General features: G+C 39.4%; 1 long non-coding RNA gene and 1 pseudogene across 1 annotated transcript; both read right to left on the bottom strand.

Moving 5' to 3' along the window:
* LOC127985577 (uncharacterized) overlaps window positions 1-2120 on the bottom strand; it is a 54164-nt pseudogene extending 52044 nt beyond the window's left edge.
* Window positions 2121-8948: 6828 nt separating this feature from the next.
* LOC127986548 (uncharacterized) lies at window positions 8949-20467 on the bottom strand. The gene is made up of 3 exons (XR_008160892.1): window positions 20335-20467; window positions 11530-11686; window positions 8949-9136 (listed from the first exon to the last, which is right to left on the bottom strand). It is a non-coding gene; the product is annotated as an uncharacterized LOC127986548 (long non-coding RNA).
* Between the last annotated feature and the right edge of the window lie 1109 nt (window positions 20468-21576).

The following is a 21576-nucleotide window of genomic DNA, read 5'->3' as shown; positions in this document are numbered from 1 at the left end:
TATTTTTATTCATAAATATGCCCTCAATGGTGTACAAATACCTATGCCAATGTTTAAACTAATCCTCGTAAATGAAGAATTTATTATCTTTATATACATGGGATGGGTAGGTCGACGGAGGCTTCCATGTAGTTCCGCCATCTTGCAAAACTATAATAGCAGAGAGGGACAAAAAGTACTAAGCCAACGCGTTTCCACAGCGCGTTTTCGGTCAGAGCCAGAAACGCAGGTGCAGAGCAGTGAGAGGCGCTTGAAACTGCACCGGCAAGTTTAAAAGTCTGGATTGCATTCTTATTATGGACCATACATATGCCGCGCCACAGGAGAAGAAAACATCGTCGCCAAAACAGTCAAAAATAGAACATAAAAGGAAACGTGACCGTAGATTACAGAAAACAAGAGTTAATGTCGGGGAAGCTTTTTCTAGGTGGAAAGAGCTAATGCTTGATAAAGATTTCAAAAGAGACGCTGAAGTGGCCAGTTTTCTTCTCGACAGGTAAGTCAGTGTTACAATCTATATTATAATATTTTTTTTTATATCTAACAATGCATAAAATTCAGAAAATATAACGAATAAATTAGACATAACTACTAATTACAATATTTAATGTTTTCCACAGTCAGTAATTCATACTGTAACATTCGTTTGTTAGTTGTCATGTTGCAGTTTGTTTGAAATAACACACCTGTTCACCTGAAGGAAAACTCGACGAAGTGCTATTAGAAGACATCCCGTCAAAGCTTTTTGGTACATATCGCCTACCGTAGATGCAACGCGCATTTGAAAAAGCGAGGCGCTGGTGAGCAAAATTAGTTTGAATGCAAAATACAATTTCACCACTAGATGGGAGTAATTCCTACTCAGTGTCCCTTTAATAATAAAAAAGACTTGTATATCAATACCAGTCACATCAAGCCGGATTTCATCCAGATTCTTCCCCTTGTATTCTCCTAGCCGTCCCTGTTCCAGCGCTAGAAGAACTTTGCTTATTTTAGCTAGCTGGAGGGTGCCCTCTGGAAGGCGGTAGTGCTTTCTGTGGAGCTCTATGTTATGCCCAAGGAAATCTGCCAATTGGTCGAGTTCTGTAGTCTTGAGATTCAGAACAGTTGACAGAGTAGCAATGTGTTTCCTAAGTTTTGTTGAGGTTAGCGCTTTGGGATGTTTGAGGTCATCACATTCATTCACAAACTGCCTAATGCAATCGGAACCCCTCAAGTAATGTACAGAGAGCGGCAATGCAAACAAGTATCCGTTTTCACGCAGTACACCACATTCTTCTCGCTTTTCAGTCAGAGTATCGATCGATTCTCTCATGACCGGGGTAAGGAGAACAGGGACTTTCCTCCCTCTCTTTCCTACTATGGCAATCCAAACAAAATGTTTGCAAAGCTTCTGCTCGAGTGCTGTAAGGGCTAAGTTAACATCTTCATGTGTTTTTGATGTATCCTTTGACATGAACGCCGACAAGGACATTCGGGATACTTCTCCTGCTCTTCGTCGGTTGAAGAGGATAACTTGCGCCAGGGTCACTCTAGCAAGGTCCTTCCAGTTCAAGGGAGAAGGCTCTTCTTGCAGGGCATTCAATTGCTTCTGCTGTTTCTCAGACAAATAGCAATGCAGTCTTTGGACATCCTGTGTGAATGGTAGAATCTGAGGAGAATTCCCCTTGGTCTGGTTAAGCTGAGTTAGCGCTTGACTTGCAATGTCAAATTTCCAACTTTCTTGGTATAGCAGTTAAAATTCCTCAGCATCTTTGGCAGTCTGTTGATCTTTCATCTTCAATCCTTCAGATTTGATAAACATGGCTAAAGCATGCAAGCCATGTCCAACTTTGCGAGCTAGAGACGGACGTTTATATTTGCCAGTTTCACCACTGAATCCAGCAAGGCATCTTGCAGCCGAGACAACATGAGTGTACATTTCAGGCTTTATGAGTTCTTTGATAGTCTTCACGTGTCAACTTTTTTGCTTCCAGTACCAGTCTGCCAAGCTCTCTCAGTGTTTGTCGAATATATTGGTGCTGGCTGATTACATACTCATTCTTTCTGAACTGTCTGTAACCATACTCAAGAATGCAGCGGTCTTCCTTAATAGCAACTGCAACCTCATCCTGATTCATGCCACTTAAGAACTTCCAGTACTCGTCGCTAAATCCACTTGGAGCAGGTTCAGCAAATGCACACAAAGCTTGAACTCTTGTTTTACCTCGTTTAAATGTCTTACCCTGAGGCTTGAAATTAACCATACTCAAGAATGCAGCGGTCTTCCTTAATAGCAACTGCAACCTCATCCTGATTCATGCCACTTAAGAACTTCCAGTACTCGTCGTTAAATCCACTTGGAGCAGGTTCAGCAAATGCACACAAAGCTTGAACTCTTGTTTTACCTCGTTTAAATGTCTTACCCTGAGGCTTGAAATTACAGACCTGAAAATGACGCCACATCGCTCTTTTTCGGAACATTCCATAGCAATATCACAATGCGTGAATTCTTGTCCATCGGTCATTTGTTTTGGCTGCTTCCATGGGATAAGTTTGCCTTTGTGACTCTCCAAAACTTGAGTGTTGTGTTCAAAGTTACCCTTGTTTCTGAGAAAATCCAACTGTCGTCGCCTTTCTTTTGAATTCTTTGGCAAGCTTAATGCCTTCGTGACCTCAACCACATCACTGTGTCTACGCGACAAGTGTCTTGACATTTTCTGAACTACCTGTCCACAATACAAGCAATGATGTTTTTTATTATATCTTCTGGAACCATCCTCCTTCTTTAATACTGGATTAACAAAGACCGATGGCTCTTCTTCAGGTGGCATTGAAACACTTGTCTCCTTGTGTCTTCCTTCTTCTAGGCTATCAGGAAATCTTTGTGCCGAGTCATGACTTGTTTCAAATCTTCTGCTCTGACTGGACTTAAATCGACTCTGACTTGAAGACTCACTTTTGTTCTGACTGGACTTAAATCGGCTCTGACTTGAAGACTTGTTTCTGCACTGACTAATGGATGACATTTTGACATTCTTTTTTTTATTTTCTAAGGATAACTCCAAGCTGCAGTCACTGTCATTGCTTTCCTCCCTGGGATTTGGAATATAATCATCTTCACTATCATAACAGGAGTCATCGGATTCTACAAGACTCCTTTGAATCTTTCAGAAAAGAAAAGTTAAAAAGGATTAGTCCCCCAGAAAAAGACAACAAAAAAAAGAAATTTGCTCACGTTCATCCCAGATGTGCATGACTATTATTCAGTGACCTTTCATAACATGACTGAAATAAATACACAAACTCATTTTGACCAGCAGTTATGGACTACTGTAAGAAACATCTTTAACATGAATTTATAAAACAGTGTTTTCTTTCAATTGTATCGACATGGATTACCATTGGCCAGCCTAAACGACATGCAAGTCTTGAAAATGTTGGTTGCCATCGGCTTCCATTCCATGTCTCAATATCTAAAATGTTATTTTCTTAAACTGTACTCATGTGAGCAATAAAGGTCATGCACATCTGGAATGGGATTGAGTAATTTGACAATTCTTACATTTTAATCCTTTAGTATGATAAACTGACCATTGCATATTGGGAACACATACATTCCATAGGGGCGTTAAGTAAAATGTAGAGTAAGTTTAATCAAAGTAAATAAAATTAGAAATGTGCTGTTGATTACGGTTAGACCAAGAGACTAAAAACAAGAGAATATATAGAACAGCATAAAAAGGCACACCCCTATCAATATTATTTGGATAAACAATTGACTGGCATCAGGTTAATGAGTGAGATAACTAAAGTTACTGGTACTATGATTTGCCAGGAACACACTGAACAAGGAGATAAGAGCAGCTAAAAAGACCTATGCTAAAAAGTTGGAAGACCAGTTTACTTCCAACGACTCAACTTCAGTGTGGAGAGGACTGAGAGCCATCACAAACTACAAGGAACCATCCCCCTGCACTGAGGCTAATCAACAACTAGCTAATGACCTGAATGAGTTTTATTGTAGATTTGGAACCCCCAACACCCATTCTGACCAACTCCCTTCCTAACTGTTAACACCTCCTGCAATCCCCCTGTCCACACCTCCTGCTCTTCAAATCTGTGAAGATGATGTGCACCAGGCCAGGTCTTCAGGAAGAACAAAAGAAGAAAAGCACCAGGCCCAGATGGTGTTACACCAGCCTGTCTGAAAATCTGTGCTGACCAGCTGGCCCCCATCTTTTCACAGATCTTCAACAGATCTCTGGAGTTGTGTGAAGTGCCTTCCTGCTTCAAACGCTCCACCATAATCCCCATTCCGAAGAAACCCAAGATAACAGGACTTAACGACTACAGACCTGTGGGCTCTAACGTCTGTCGTCATGAAGTCGTTTGAAAAACTGGTTCTGGCTTATCTGAAGGACATCACTGGACCCCCTGCAGTTTGCTTACCGAGCAAACAGGTCCGTGGATGATGCAATCAACATGGGATTGCACTTCATCCTGCAACATCTGGACAAAACAGGGATTTATGTGAGGATCCTATTTGTGGACTTTAGTTTGGCTTTCAACACCATCATCCCAACAGTCCTTCAGACCAAACTGACCCAGCTCTCTGTTCCTAGCTCTATCTGTCAGTGGACCACCAGCTTTCTGACATATAGGCAACAGTTAGTGAGACTGGGGAAATTCACATCAAACAGCTGTTTCACCAACACTGGTGGCCCTCAGGGATGTGTTCTCTCCCCTCTGCTCTTCTCCCTGTACACCAACGACTGCACCTCTAAAGACCCCTCTGTCAAGTGCCTGAAGTTTGCAGATGACACTACAGTCATCCGCCTCATCCAGGACGGTGATGAGTCTGCTTACAGACAAGAGGTTGAGCAGCTGGCTGTCTGGTGCAGTCTTAACAACCTGGAGCTGAACACGCTCAAAACAGTGGAGATGATCGTGGACTTTAGGAGAAACCCCCCTGCACTTTCCCCACTCACCATCATGAACAGCACTGTGACTGCAGTGGAGTCATTCAGGTTCCTGGGAACCACCATCTCTCAGGACCTGAAGTAGGACAATCACATTGACTTCATTGTGAAAAAGGCCCAGCAGAGGTTGTACTTCCTCCGCCAGCTGAGGAAGTTTAACTTGCCACAGGAGCTGCTGAAACCGTTCTACTCAGCCGTCATTGAGTCTGTACTGTGTACTTCTATAACTGTCTGGTTCAGTTCAGCTACAAAATCAGATATCAGAAGACTACAGAGAACTGTTCGGACTGCTGAAAGGATTATTGGTGCTCCCCTGCCCACCCTTCAAGAACTGTATACATCCAGAGTGAGGAAAAGGGCTCAGAAAATCACTCTGGATCCCTCACATCCAAGTCACCCCATCTTTGAACTTTTGCCATCTGGCCGGCGCTTCAGAACTGCAAATACCAGATCAGCCAGGCACAAGAACAGTTTCTTCCCCCAATATCCTTATATTTATTTGTTATCCCTGCATCCTAGTACATCGCGGCATCTTACTCAATCCTATTCCATTATCATTTATAGCACAATTGTTTATACACTTATTTATTTGCCTTTTTTTTTGTCGTCTCTGTGTACTGGAAGCTTGTCACTAAAACAAATTCCTTGTTTGCGCAAACATACTTGGCAATAAAGCCCTTTCTAAATCTGATTTGACTATAAACTGTATTTAAGGCTCAAGTTTCTGGAGATGCGCATTTGTCTCCTCTAATCACATCACAGGCTATAAAAAATATTTAAAATAAAATAATTTTTTTTTTACACAAAGCTGTTAGATTGAGGTCCAATATGAACAAAGTTTTCATTTATTACGTGAGGAGAGTAAAGGCCCCGATATACTCGATATAAGGCTTTTTTTCCCTGTATTTCGCTTGGGGGTAAAATTGTTTTGAAGTACATGATCAGCTGTGTATCGTTAAACATCTGACGCCACCCACACGGAGTTAGTTAGCACTAACCACTAAGTGGTATAATGTATGAAAAAATTAGGCTTACAGGACGGTGACAGTTTCTCCTCGGCCATTGTGAAGCCATTCCAGACATAGAAGTGGAAGGCTCATCTATGCTGTCATCACTTGACTCATTAAGAGGAACAGAAAAATGTGGTACTCTATCCATCTGCAAAAAGGGAATTGTATCATGTATGATTATGCATTTTTGTTCACATTCTATGGAAATCTTATACAGGGGAATTTTTTTGGTAGAAATGTACCCAGAGTGTCAGAGACATACCAAACATTTTTTTGGAACAACTTCATTGTCTGACTGCAGACTAGAATCCTCATCAGTTTCATCTACTATACTCTCATATGAGTCAAACAGAGGATCAGAAAAATCAGCTACTCCAGCCATCTGCAAAAAAGGCTTTTCAATTTCAAGATATGTAATACATTTTGGCTTACATTCTATTAAAATTAGTAACAGGGGAAGGACGTTTGAACCATTTATAGAAACAGCAATATTTTCAAGTACAGTATCTGAGGCATACCTGAAATGTTTCCATTCCTCGTCTTCTTTCGAACAACATCACAGTGTGGACTGGGAGGGTTGTCTTTAATATACTCCTCATCTGTCTCATCACTTTCGGTATAGTTCACTAGGGAAAACCCTTTGATGGTAAATAACTGCTTTGGCTCCTGGAAATCAGACAAAAAACAACAGAAACCAAAGGTTACAAAAGTTAGCTCATGTGAAAACATTTCTCATCTAGCACAGCTGAAATATAAGAGCATACACTTGTCTTTTCTAGAGGTAACAGCAAGTGTCAGAGCAACAAATAAGATGTTGCAATGCAGTACATCCAAAATACTCATTCTGAACATGCAGCAGATTGACCAGTGTTGAATTACACCAGCAATTACACTAGTTTAAATATTGACAGATGTTGTCCCAATGATGTAAAATCACTAAGAGTGAGATCCATACGTGAGGGAACCATAAGACCTAGACTGGAAATGTGTGTGTCTGAGCTTAACTGTGAATTCATTCATTTGAGGGGAGGGCCCCATAAGGCCTAGGCTAGAAATGTGTGTGTGTGAGGGCCCCATAAGGCCTAGACTAGAAATGTGTGTGTGTGTGAGCGCTCGACATGCAGCATGAGGGCAAGACTAGAATAGATTGTGATGACAGAGTCGACGTTACTCCTTTACCTGCGTGACAACAGCATCTTTGTTGGAGGCATCATGGGAGGAGTGATCTGTTAGGGATGTTTTGGTCTCTAGAACAGAAGTCTGTTGCTTTGGCTCCTGGAAATCAGGCAAAAAAAACAACAGAAACCAAAAGTTAGCTCATGTGAAAACATTTCTCATCTAGCACAGCTGACATATAATGCTGTGTTCACACCAAACGCGAATAGAGCGTCTGGCGCGAATGATTTCAATGTAAAGTCAATGCAAAGGCGCGTTTACGGTTGTGCAGGAATACCCTTCTCCACTCATTCAACAAGGAGGAACAACTGATGTTGTCAGTAAGCAGTCAACCGGAGCTATATGACAAAAGTTCATATTTCTATAGAGACAGGAATAAAAAGGACCTATATATATATATATATATATATATATATATATATATATATATATATATATATATATATATATATATATATATATAAACATATTAATAGATAAATTGAATAAAGGCCGAAACGTTTCATTTTATCCCAAACGAATTATATGTTATGTTGAACCACTAAAGAGGCATCAGAGCCAGCGGCAAATGTCAGAAGATCTATCCGAGCTGAGGCTGCTCTCGGCGGATACATGATGACGGAGTTCCCGCTGGTCGCATGGAGCTCATCTCCGAGATCGGCGAAACACATTTTTTAAATAGACGCTGTCATTATAAACAAACCGCATATGAGTTTAAAACAACTACATTCTCGCCTGAAATACTTTTAAAACTACATTTCATGACACAATAACAGTAATATTTTGAAAATTATCCAAATAAAAATGGCGGTTGAAAATGCTGCGTGAACTCAGCTGGCAGCGGCCAGCTTCCCCCCCCCCATGATGCGAATTCGCGTCTGTTGTGAAGTTAATTTCACGCGCGAATTAAGCTAATTACTCGCGCGAATAAAGCGAATGATCTCAAAATGGTCAATCGGCAAAATAGACGCGGTAGACGCGAATTTGACGCTCTATTCACGTTTGGTGTGAACACAGCATAAGAGCATACACTCGTCTTTTCTAGAGGTAACAGCAAGTGTCACAGCAACAAATAAGATGTTGCAATGCAGTACATCCAAAATACTCATTCTGAACATGCAGCAGCTTGATCAGTGTTGAATTACACCTGCAATTACACTAGTTTAAATATTGACAGATGTTGTCCCAATGATGTAAAATCACTAAGAGTGAGATCCATACGTGAGGGCCCCATGAGACCTAGACTGGAAATGTGTGTGAGGGCCCCATAAGACCTAGACTGGAAATGTGTGTGTGTGAGGGCCCCATAAGACCTAGACTGGAAATGTGTGTGTGTGAGCTTAACTGTGAATTCATTCATTTGAGGGGAGGGCCCCATAAGGCCTAGGCTAGAAATGTGTGTGTGTGAGGGCCCCATAAGGCCTAGACTAGAAATGTGTGTGTCTGTGAGTGCTCGACATGCAGCATGAGGGCAAGACTAGAATAGATTTTGATGACAGAGTCGACGTTACTCCTTCACCTGCGTGACAACAGCATCTTTGTTGGAGGCATCATGGGAAGAGTGATCTGTTAGGGATGTTTTGGTCTCTAGAACAGAAGTCTGTTGCTTTGGCCCCTGGAAATCAGACAAAAGTTCTAAGAAACATGCATATGAGATCACATAGCTATGCATAGATAATCAGGTTAATATACGATTTATAATGAACTACAAATTGTAGAAAACCGATGTAGCTGTGCTATTCAGCACTTAATTTTTTTTTTTTTTTTTATCTGTATAGCTAATATAACCAACTCACCTTTTTACGCAACGGCCACTGTGAATCACCATAGTTGTATTCGATTTCACTTCCTATTTCAATTTTCTTCACAGCAAATAGACACAAATGTGGCGTGTCATTTACTATGATTTTTTTCATGGTGCAGTTTGGAGATTTGTGGCTGTCATTAATCAATCTTCCAAGAGAACCGTCTTCTTTGGATGCATCAATACTAAAATAAATAAGAAAACCACCCTTTAATTGTTTAACTACAATACCGAATTTCACCACCCATGTTGTATGGGCCGTTTGGAAGATGACACACATGCATTATATAATTGCATTGCATATAATGTGTGCTGGTCAACTAGTCTAAAATTAACAAACCCCTAGAACATTGTGTACAATTAAGCTAATTAATTTATTTTCCAATATCCAAATATGATACTAAATACCACAGGGAAAAGGGCTTCTATTTGTGTCGTGCTGTCTTGGCATTTGAACATTGCACATTTTAAAAAGCACACGCATTAGCTGCATAAATGTTAGCCAGTACAAAAATATTTATAGAAAACAGTTGACAATGAATAGACAGGAGTCCAATAATACTATAACGAATCACTTATTCTAAAAATAATATGAAGTATAAGTTCCAAATCCGACATATAATGAGGGTTGTGTTAACAGTAAAACGTCCATTTAACGAATTTTAAAAGCAGGGATGGATAATGCAAAATGCTTTTTGACAGAAAAAAAAAAAAAAAAAAGCAAGAACAAAATTTAAACTTAGCCCGTCAATTTTCATTTTACAATGATCTTCTCTCTCTGTGTGCGTGTGTCCGTGTTTGTGAGAGAGCTCGCGCAGCACTGATATGGTACTTTTTAATCCAAAAGTAGCTAACGTGCTAGTTTTCATACAAAATAAATAACATAATTAGGTACTTTAGTTGTAATTAACACAATAACGTAACACATACATTTCTCAACACTGAGAATGAAAGAATAAATAAATGCCTGTTTCTCCAGACTCGCGTTTATCAGTAGGCTAATGTTAATTTACAAATCACAGCACTTTCATAATCACTAAACCACAGCGATTTTAAAGATATATAGTTTAGCATTACTTGAGCATTTTATTATTTGCATGACTGAATGATGTCTTCCTCTTTTCTGAGTGACCATGAATAACTTAACGGAGTATTTTAAGATAATCCATGCGATCTGTGTGATCATCGAATCCATAAGATTAAGTTAACTCAATCAACTTTCCATATCGAGCCCAGGCCGTTTACCTTCTGGAGTCAGAAGTACCGTGACTACTCTACTGTACTCGCTTATGACATCAGTCAGACTGCGGCCGCGGAGTGGAAGGGGGATCAAGCGGGAATCTTTATTGGTGTCGATTTTCAGTCTCTCTTTAATAATAGGCCTTACACATCTGTCAATCATCCCCGCTTGCTATTTGGGGAATGAACCCAGCGCTATGATTGGTCAAACTCTTCTTCTTTTGCATTAGCTTGATTTGAGGACAGCGCGCGCACAGAGGCGTCACCAGGTCTTTGCCATAGCAGTGTTTCCCACACTTAGATTAATTTGTGGCGGTGCGCCACAGAATAAACACCGGCTGCCCACATATTGCGTTTCGTTATAAAAAAAAATGTTTTACGCAATTTAAAACTCGTATATTCATTCAGCTGCCTTTCCTTCCCAATTTTCCTTTCCTGCATTTCTGTCACTTATGCATCTCTCTCACAAGCAATTCTTTTGTCTCGCCAAAGCCTTATTTGATCGGTGAGTGATGTACATGACTGCTGCGCTTGCGATAGGCGCATATACTGAAAGAACGAGCAGAGAGAGAGGCCCGATCGCGCCCGCGCACCCTCACCGTCTTCAAACTGTCTTGATCTCTCTCGCTCTCTCGCGCATATTAATCAAAATCAATTGAGAATTGACACGATGGTAAAAGATCGGAAGACCGAAGTTTAACTTGGAGCATTTGGGTATTTTTTTCCTGAATTACTGCTGGGTGTTGTGCCTTATCTTCTCTGAAAAGCGTTCCGCACATTCAGCGGACATAAAAAACACTTTAAATAAACAAAACAAAACCTACCAAATGACAAAATGTTTTCTGTGTTGACAAATCTTGTGCGATGTCCTTACTGCCGGGATAATCACACGCGTTGTACAAGTCTGCTAATGGCACGTCCGATTCGCAAACTAATGACTCCTTTGAACAGATTCAACCAAAACATTTTTTTACTGTTTGCGGTAAATGCAGTTGGGTTGTCGAGGTCAAAACTCTAAATAAGATGTGAATCAAATAAACTTACTATAATATTGTCATTTTTTCACTCTTACACGTGAAGGTGTGATTAATATTTAATATAATAGAGTTCTGTTTAACAGATTATTAACGCAGATTACAAAATGCATATCTGCTACGCAAAATGCGTACAGGTTGGCAGGTCTCCTTATCATTGGAATTAACTGCTGCTGTCCACCAGCCATGTGCGATTAAAAGATTAGTCCTGTTGTTGTTCATTCATCGGCTACTCAATGTGTGTTGCATATCTTGATGGAATTTTCAACATCATCTCTACAAAACATGCGTGTTTCCATGCTCACCACCAGTGACGCTTCTGCCACTCAAATTCGAACAGAAATGTGCTCTGTAACTCAGTTTAGTCTCTCGCCCGGCATTCTTCTGCTGAAATGAGTTCACCCCTGTACTCCAAAACAAAAGCTCCGGCTTCCACAGGCTGGGTAGCAAACACTCCTCTACCTACGATGAGGACAAACCATTAAAATACATTTAACTGGAAGAAAAATGTGTTGTCTTAACCCTTCACATAAAGATGTGGTATAACCATGTCAAAATGACACTAAAGCTTACTGCCTTATAATCAGGGTATTTGCAGGTATCATCACTTCCAATGTAACACTTTTTAATACCATTTTTAAGACATTTCCAAAACATTTAAGACCTGCACATCACTTTGACTTCTATGCAACATCACCCTGCTCAGCAGAGATATATGAAGGAACAATGGACATTTTTGGCTTTAAATTAACTATAGTGGAGTAAAGGTCAATAGAAGTATATAGGAGACCAGATTATAGCATTTCAAGTAAGAAATACTACAAAAATTGAATGGACATCGAAAATAAAATGAAAAATATGCAGTTTTATATACTGTATTAATTAAATATGCTGCAAAGGCTATTGGGTGAAGAGCAGTGAGTGATTCTCTATTTGTCTTTTGTTTGATTACAGTGAAAGACAGAGCAGACCTGTGTATTAGGCTGCTTTCCCTTTAAGACTGAACGCACGGATACAATATAATGAATGACGTGACATCCATCTGATTTTCTACCTATTGTTTACATTCATTTAAGATGAATGTGTGTATTTAATGTGTAAAGCGCAGAAGAACTGAAGCAGGTGCTTGAGCGTTGACAGAAGACTTCAGTAACGTACACATGCTTCGAGTGTGTGCGCACAGAGGGCTGCCCGTCATGGTTCATTAGGACCCGAGCACCGAGGTGCGAGGACCCTCTTGTATCTGCATGCTCAAAAACATGCTCAAAAACTCTTGAAAATTGGCACACACATTGGAATCTGCGGCCATCAGGTCGCTGCAGAGGCTGGGACCCGGGCGTGGCACAGGGGCTCTACAGCGCCCCCTGGAACACAGTCAGAAATCTTGAACCATAGCTCACACACACTTGCATGTATTTATATGAAACTCGGTACACTTATAGATCTCATTGAGCCGAACAACTTTCACACTTTATGTCATAGGCTCCGCCCAACAGGAAGTCAGCTATTCAGGGCTGTTTAAAAAAAGCATGCTCTGGAATTTGAAATACTCCTCTGAGGTTTTCAACCCGTTCGCCACGAAACTCAGTGAACATGATCTCAAGACATTGGGGATGAAAAATTGCGAGGGGATTTTTGATATCTCGAACGGTTTGCCCGTGGCGAGGCGTGGAAATTATGGCTAGAAATGAGAAACACGAAATGTCTAATAACATCCACATACATTTCCTGAATTTGATCAAACTTCATTGGTTTGTTCGTTGTATGATACCGATCGTACATATGTGACTATTAAGAGTCAACGTTATAGCGCCACCAACTGGCAGCAGGAAGTGTGTCATTTTCCAAACGCTTTGAATTCAGCATCTTATTTTTACTCTATTTACTTAAAACTTCGTCAGAATAATGACAAAACATGGACGATGTAAATCTGTTGTGGGGATATTGATATCTGATATAGTGTTGCCATGGCAACGTGTCAAACTTGAATGTTCTGTTATGGTGAGTTTGAGGCAGACAACAAGCTCAGATTTACATGAAACTCAATACACATATCAGTATTAGTGATAGCTAGACAATGGCAAAAGCTTTTAAAAGGGCGTGAAGGAGGCACTCTATAGCGCCACCTTTTGTCAAAAGTGGGGGGGGGGGGTTAGTTTTAGCTACAGACACCAAACTTGGTACATAAATTGTTCTTTTCAAGACGGACAACTTTCTAATTCACAGTAATCAGCTACGACCAACAGGAAGTCGGCTATTTTGATTTGAATATTTAAATTGAGCTCTGATTTAATGCATACTCCTCACAGGAAATGTTCACTATACTCACCAAACTTTGTCTACATGTTGAAAAAACATTGAGGAACTTAAATTGCGAACGGATTTTGGTTAGCTTGAACGGTTTTGTCGTGTAGATTTTTTGAAATGACAGTAAAAAGGGAAACATTAATTGTCTTGTATGTTTAAATTGCAGCTTCCAAACACTTCAAAGCATTTTTTCATACAAAGATCAAATCATTCTGAGGAAATATGCATAGTTTCATGACTTTACAACACTGTATGGATAACAGAATGATCTCACTCTGGCCACTCTGTCTGTGTGAGGAAAGGGAGGGGGAGTGTGAGGGGGTTGGTGACTGTGAATGTTTGGTGACTGACAGTGTGTGTGGATTGTAGGGAGGGGCTGTCTGGCAGAGAGAGAGAGAGAGAGAGAGAGAGAGAGAGAGAGAGAGAGAGAGAGAGAGAGAGAGAGAGAGAGACCTAATCATCCCTTTAATAATCAGGAAAAAAAATCTGTATTTTAAATTGTTATTGTTTTTGTTGTTGCTAATGGTGGTGTTTTTTCCTTTCATTACAGGTTAAGAAATCTCTTAGGCCTTATCCTTTTCTGACAGTTTTAGGGATTTAAAAACATCCTAAGAATCCTTATTTGTGCTGCAAATAATAATTTCAAACTCATTTTATACTGACCTATGACAACCTGTGACGTGACATGACATTTATTAATCTCATGGATGTAACAGTAAAACTCTTCAACTGACAGATAAAGCTGCAATGCAAGCAAAACTATTTCACAAATGCTTATAGGTAATTAAAATCATTACAAAACACTAATAAATTATTTAAGGATTTGGTAACACTGTAAAATAATGTCTAATTTGTTAACATTAGTAAATGCATTGGTAACACTTTATAATAACTGCACTCATTAGCTAAGCATTAGTAAATAGTTCATGGTTATAAAGCCTTTTCCCTTAATAATAGTCATTATTAAGCAGTAATACATCTATAAATAAATTGTTCTTGGTTTAAAAGCACATATATTACAAAATAGATTAAAGTCTCAGTTGTCTTATAAAATAAATGAATAAACACAACCCAGTTTGATTCAGAATTCAGAAATATTTATTTCAAGATGCAATAAAAGGAAACTGTACACTTGAATAGCTTTTGAGCGATTCTTGAAGGATTAGCATCACCTTCTCTTGTACGATGGTTTGAGGAATATATCTTCCAGATAGTACTGCCGCTCCCTATATGCAGAGTATGCAGTCTTCGTAGGGCACCAACTCCCAGAGGGGGCACCATCCCAATTGCTCAAAAAAAAAAAAAACATGCGCCATTCTCCCATCTGTGCTCTCGACCGCTCACACCTCATGTTTGCGGCTGAATGTTCGTAATTGATGGATGGACATCTATGCCTGGGTATAGGACATCAGCAATCCGGCACAGAGAAAAGAAAACTAAAGAAAAAAAAAAACAGGCATAAAGTTGTCTTGACATTGGACATTCGACAGTCTCAAATTTAGGGCCGGTCTCTAAAGTTACATGTGATATTGTTATACACTTTTCTAACGTCAGTAGCATTTGAAGAGAATGACTTACAGTCATAAAAACAACTGTAATTGTTCATCTAGGTGACAGCTATAATGCACAATTAATTTGAATGTTTGATATTTATTACAACAAACTGTAAGTCATATGTAAATTATGCTACTTTTTAACATGGGCTCAAATGCAAATTTGAAGCTCAATAGCATTTGAGAAGAAAGACTTGCAGTCACAAAACAATTGTAATGTGTTCATATAGGTGTCAGCTACAATGCACGCCTTATACATTTTTTATAAATATAAAAATAAAGTGTTACTAAAGTTATATATATATTGTTCTGTGTATGTGATTTCAAAGTCTAGATTGGTCGGATTAACCCTTTAACTGCCGCATCCCTTAAAACTTGATTGTCAGAGGGTTACTGTAAATGCTTATGCCCGCTGGGCACAATTTTCCCGATGCCACCGGGGTGGCGTTGCACTGATGGCTTGAGCCCGACAACGCTGCTTGCAGCTATATTTAGGGCTCAAGCCCGAAGGGGCGAAGAGCCCTATTGTTCTTCTAAGGATTATTCTTCTTATTATTATTTTTTTTATTTTTTATTAAACCTTCCGGGGGTTTTTAGGGGCCTTAACATGCTCAAAAACTCTTGAAAATTGGCACACACATTGGAATCTGCGGCCATCAGGACGCTGCAGAGGCTGGGACCCGGGCGTGGCACAGGGACTCTACAGCGCCCCCTGGAACACCTTCAGAAATCTTGAACCATAGCTCACACACACTTGCATGTATTTATATGAAACTCGGTACACTTATAGATCTCATTAAGCCGAACAACTTTCACACTTTATGTCTTAGGCTCCGCCCAACAGGAAGTCAACTATTCAGGGCTGTTTAAAAAAAGCATGCTCTGGAATTTGAAATACTCCTCTGAGGTATTCAACCCGTTCGTCACGAAACTCGGTGAACATGATCTCAAGACATTGGGGATGAAAAATTGCGAGGGGATTTTTGATATCTCTAACTGTTTGCCCGTGGTGAGGCGTTGAAATTATGGCGAGAAATGAGAAACAGGAAATGTCTAATAACGTCCACATACATTTCCTGAATTTAATCAAACTTGATTGGTTTGTTCATTTTATGATACAGATCGTATATATGTGACTATTAAGAGTCAACGTTATAGCGCCACCAACTGGCAGCAGGAAGTGAGTCATTTTCAAAATGTTTTGAATTTAGCATCTTATTTTTACTCGATTTCCTTAAAACTTCATCAGAATAATGACAAAACACGGCCGATGTAAATCTGTTGTGGGGATATTGATATCTAATATGGCATTGCCATGGCAACGTGTCAAACTTGAATGTTCTGTTATGGTGAGTTTGAGGCAGACAACAAGCTCAGACTTACATGAAACTCAAAATACATATCGGTATTATTGATAGCTAGACAATGGCAAAAGCTTTTAAAAGGGCGTGAAGGAGGCACGCTATAGCGCCACCTTTTGTCAAAAGTGGGGGGGTTAGTTTTAGCTACAGACACAAAACTTGGTACATAAATTGTTCTAATCAAGATGGACAACTTTCTAATTCACAATCATAAGCTACGATCAACAGGAAGTCGGCTATTTTGATTTGAATGTGTATTTTTGAGATTTTACAGTTGTGAATTAATGCATACTCCTCACAGGGGAAGTACACTATACACACCAAACTTTGTCTACATGAAGAAAAACCATTGAGGAACTTAAATTGCGAACGGATTTTGGTTAGCTTGAACGGTTTTGTCGTGGTGAATTTTTGAAATGACAGTAAAAAGGGAAACATTAATTGTCTTGTATGTTTAAATTGCAGCTTCCAAACACTTCAACGCATTTTTTTATACAAAGATCAAATCATTCTGAGGAAATATGCATAGTTTCACGACTTTACAACACTGTATGGATAAAAGAAAATTAAAAAAACTGTCAGACTTCTCAACTGACATGATCTCACTCTGGCCACCCTGTCTGTGTGAGGGAAGGGAGGGGGAGAGGGAGGGGGAGTGTGAGGGGGTTGGTGACTGTGACAGTGTGTGTGGACTGTAGGGAGGGGCTGTCTGGCAGAGAGAGAGAGAGAGAGACCTAATCATCCCTTTAATAATCAGGAAAAAAAATCTGTATTTTAAATTGTTATTGTTTTTGTTGTTGCTAATGGTGGTGTTTTTTCCTTTCATTACAGGTTAAGAAATCTCTTAGGCCTTATCCTTTTCTGACAGTTTTAGGGATTTAAAAACATCCTAAGAACCCTAATTTGTGCTGCAAATAATAATTTCAAACTCATTTGATACTGACCTATGACAACCTGTGACGTGACATGACATTTATTAATCTCATGGATGTAACAGTAAAACTCTTCAACTGACAGATAAAGCTGCAATGCAAGCAAAACTATTTCACAAATGCTTATAGGTCATTAAAATAATTACAAAACACTAATACATTATTTAAGGATTTGGTAACACTGTAAAATAATGTCTAATTTGTTAACATTATGCAGTATAACATAGTATGCAGTCTTCGTAGGGCACCAACTCCCAGAGGGGGCACCATCCCAGTTGCTCAAAAAAAAAACAAAAAAAAAAACATGCGCCATTCTCCCATCCGCGCTCGCGACCGCTCACACCTCATGTTTGCGGCTGAATGTTCGTAATTGATGGATGGACATCTATGCCTGGGTATAGGACATCAGCAATCCGGCACAGAGAAAAGAAAAATAAAGAAAATAAAACAGGCATAAAGTTGTCTTGACATTGGACTTTCTAGAGTCTCAAATTTTGGGCCGGTCTCTAAAGTTACATTTGATATTGTTATACACTTTTCTAACGTCAGTAGCATTTGAAGAGAATGACTTACAGTCATAAAAACAACTGTAATTGTTCATCTAGGTGACAGCTATAATGCAGAATTAAATTGAATGTTTGATATTTATTACAACAAACTGTAAGTCATATGTAAATTATGCAACTTTTTCACATGGGCTCAAATGCAAATTTGAAGCTCAATAGCATTTGAGAAGAAAGACTTGCAGTCACAAAGCAATTGTAATGTGTTCATATAGGTGTCAGCTACAATGCACACCTTATACATATTTTATAAATATTAAAATAAAGCGTTACTAAAGTTATATATATTGTTCTGTGTATGTGATTTCAAAGTCTAGATTGGTCGGATTAACCCTTTAACTGCCGCATCCCTTAAAACTGATTGTCAGAGGGTTACTGTAAATGCTTATGCCCGCTGGGCACAGTTATCCTGATGCCACCAGGGTGGCGTTGCACTGATGGCTTGAGCCCGACATCGCTGCTTGCAGCTATATTTATTCTTCTTCTTCTCCCGAATGAATCGCATTTTTGAGGGCTTTAACATGCTCAAAAAGTCATGAAACTTTGCACACGCGTCAAACCTGGTGAAAATTTTCGTCTGATATAGGATTCAGAAGAGGGTGTGGCAAAATGGCTCGACAGCGCCAACTATACTAAGAAAATCAACAGCCTTCCAGCTATGTTTCACGTACATGCACGAAAATTGGCACACATATGTAATACACCAATACCTACAAAAAAGACTCTTGGAGCGAAATTCTAAACCCAACAGGAAGTCGGTTATTTTTAATATTATGAGCATATTTTGTGTAATTTTGGTCATTTCCATGTGTTGTATTTTAACGAACTCCTCCTAGAGAGTTCTTCAAATCAACACCAAATTTGGTATGCCTAATCTAAAGGCCTTTGCGATGTTAAATTGCGAATATCTTGAGTTTTCGTTGAAGGGCGTGTCCGTGGCGGCCTGGCGAATTTCGATGATTCGCCACGAAAAATGAAGTTGCTATAACTCACACATACAATGTCCAATCTGCCTCAATCTTCACATGTTTGAAGAAACTCTGAACCTGAACAGATTGACATGCCCATATTCAGTTATAGTCATAGCGCCACCTATTGGCAACAGGAAGTGACATATTTTACGCTGCGACGAACTACTCCTAGAAATTTTTTGACATCAATGTCTTTTTTGTGGTCAGTCTAATCTAAAGGCCTGTGCGATGTTCAGTTTTGAAGTTCTTGAGTTTTCGTTAAAAGGCGTGTCCATGGCACAATGGCGAAGTTCGATGTCTCGCCATGTGAATAAAAGATGTTATAACTCAGGCATAAAATGTCCGATCTTCCCCAAACTTCACATGTGTGATAAGAGTCCTGGCCTGAACAGATCTGCAGGCCAATATTCCACCTGTTGTGGCAGAATGGCTCTATAGCGCCACCTATACGGATACCTATACGGATCCCAACAGGAAGTCGGTTATTTTGAATTTTCCCTTCAAAATTGGTGTTGTTTTTGCCATTTTCAGGGGTTGTACTTTAACAAACTCCTCCTAGAGATTTATTCAAATCAACACCAAACTTGGTCAGTTAAATCTTAAGGCTTTTGCAATGTTAAATTGCGAAGATCTTGAGGTTTCGTTAAAGGGCGTGTCCATGGCGGCCCGACAAATTTCGATGTTTCGCCATGAAAAAGGAAGTTGCTGTAACTCAGACATACAATGTCCAATCTGCCCCAAACTTCACATGTTAGATAAGACTTCTGCCCTTAACAGATCTACATGCCCATATTCAGTTATAGTCATAGCACCACCTGCTGGCAACAGGAAGTGGCATGTTTTACGCTGCGACAAACTACTCCTAGAAATCTTTTGACATTAATGTATTTTTTGTGGTCAGTCTAATCTAAAGGCCTGTGAAATGTTAAATTGTGGAGATCTTCAGTTTTTGTTAAAGGGCGTGTCCATAACGCCAAGACAAAATTTGATGTCTCGCAACAGCAAGAGAAGTTGTTGTAACTTCAATCTTCACCAAACTTCAATTGTTCGATAAGAGTCCTGTCCTGAACACATCTGAAGGCCAATATTCCATTATAATGATAGCGCCACCTGCTGGCAACACAAAGATTGGCACATATATGGAATAAACATTGATATATTCTACATATATTTATGAGTTTAAATGCATATTTCTCACCGTTCACCTATTTACTAAAGCCACTCGCTGCCGGTGAGCCCGGGTGCGAGGGCCCGTTCATCGCTGCTTGCAGCTTTAATTGCAATTTAGAATTTTAAATAACATAGCATTTATGTACACCAATACATATTAATAAATTACATTTAGATGTTTGAAAGCATTTTTTTTACAGTCTATGTTTGAAAGTCTCTAGGTTTACACATCTAGTAATATGCCGTCCCATACCTTTGTTATTATCGATAAATCGTTCCATAAACCCAGGCTTGTCCCTCAAAGACAGAATGTGTGTCCTGGCATCATCAACAGGCCGTATCCTTGTCTTCCTTTTCAACATTATGGTGCTGAAAATAGTTACACATACACATACAAAATAAATGAAATAAGCATGGGGAAAAAACTAAATGTAGCTTGCACAGGTCAGACAACGGATATAACACATAAATGATAGTTAAGCTAGATCTATTATTATAAATACTGTAAGATAGATCAATAAACAGATAAGTTAGTCTGTCAGCTGCACGCGATCTGCCATCATGTCTGATCAATTAAAACATGAGTTAAAAAAAGTCTAAAATCGTTGTCAAACCAATACATTAGTGGATTTTTGCAAAACTATAAAGAAAACGGAGTCAAATTATCATGTAATGCAATAAAATGCTTCTTAAGGAGCCGCCATTATCAGCTATCGATCGATCACGCATCACCAGCTCATAACATTATCAGCTATGATCTAAATAAAATACTACATCATTAACTATCATTTAGTTGTGCTACGAAATTGAGTAAGAATTGAAACGAACATCATGTACAAAGTCAAATAACTTCACCTAACGTTACCTGCTTCTCACATGAAGAGTGCTGTGCTGCGTGATCAGAGTCGAAGCACGTGGAACTTCCGGTTTTAAATGCAGTCCTTGTCTGTGTCGGTGGGCTTTTAGCAGCTAATGTTAGCCATCTGATTAAAACCTTACTTCATTAAGAATGATTCTGTTCACACGACTAGAAATACACATGAAACTATATCAAATGTTTAGTTAAATACTATAGGATTACAGCAACCTGTTGCTTAGTCTACACTAAGTGTTTTTTCCTTTCTGTTGAAACAGTAAAAACATGAGGAATTGAAGATTAAAACCCAGAAACAGTGTGCGTACACAATGTTAACACGGCTCCTCCCTCCCTCTCCGTGGGCCTTTTTCATTGGCTAAAGCCACACACACATCCCGTAGGGTGTGTTGGACCCCATACTGTTGGTGTGCTCCTGGTCACTGGAACCCACAAAGTAAGAAATACAAGTACACACACACACACACACACACACACACACACACAAACTTTTCATTACACTCTTCATGTAAGTTATTACTAAGATGTATTTTGATAGGTTTGTGCGTGGCATAACTGGTTGAAGGGTTGGTTCACCCAAAAATCATAATTATGTTATTAATAACTCACCCTCATGTCGTT

Source organism: Carassius gibelio, chromosome B21 (genome assembly GCF_023724105.1).
Source record: "Carassius gibelio isolate Cgi1373 ecotype wild population from Czech Republic chromosome B21, carGib1.2-hapl.c, whole genome shotgun sequence".
In the NCBI taxonomy this organism is placed as follows: Eukaryota; Metazoa; Chordata; class Actinopteri; order Cypriniformes; family Cyprinidae; genus Carassius; species Carassius gibelio.
The sequence above is the reverse complement of the archived record's forward strand: the minus strand, read 5'-3'. Positions and strand labels throughout refer to the sequence as shown.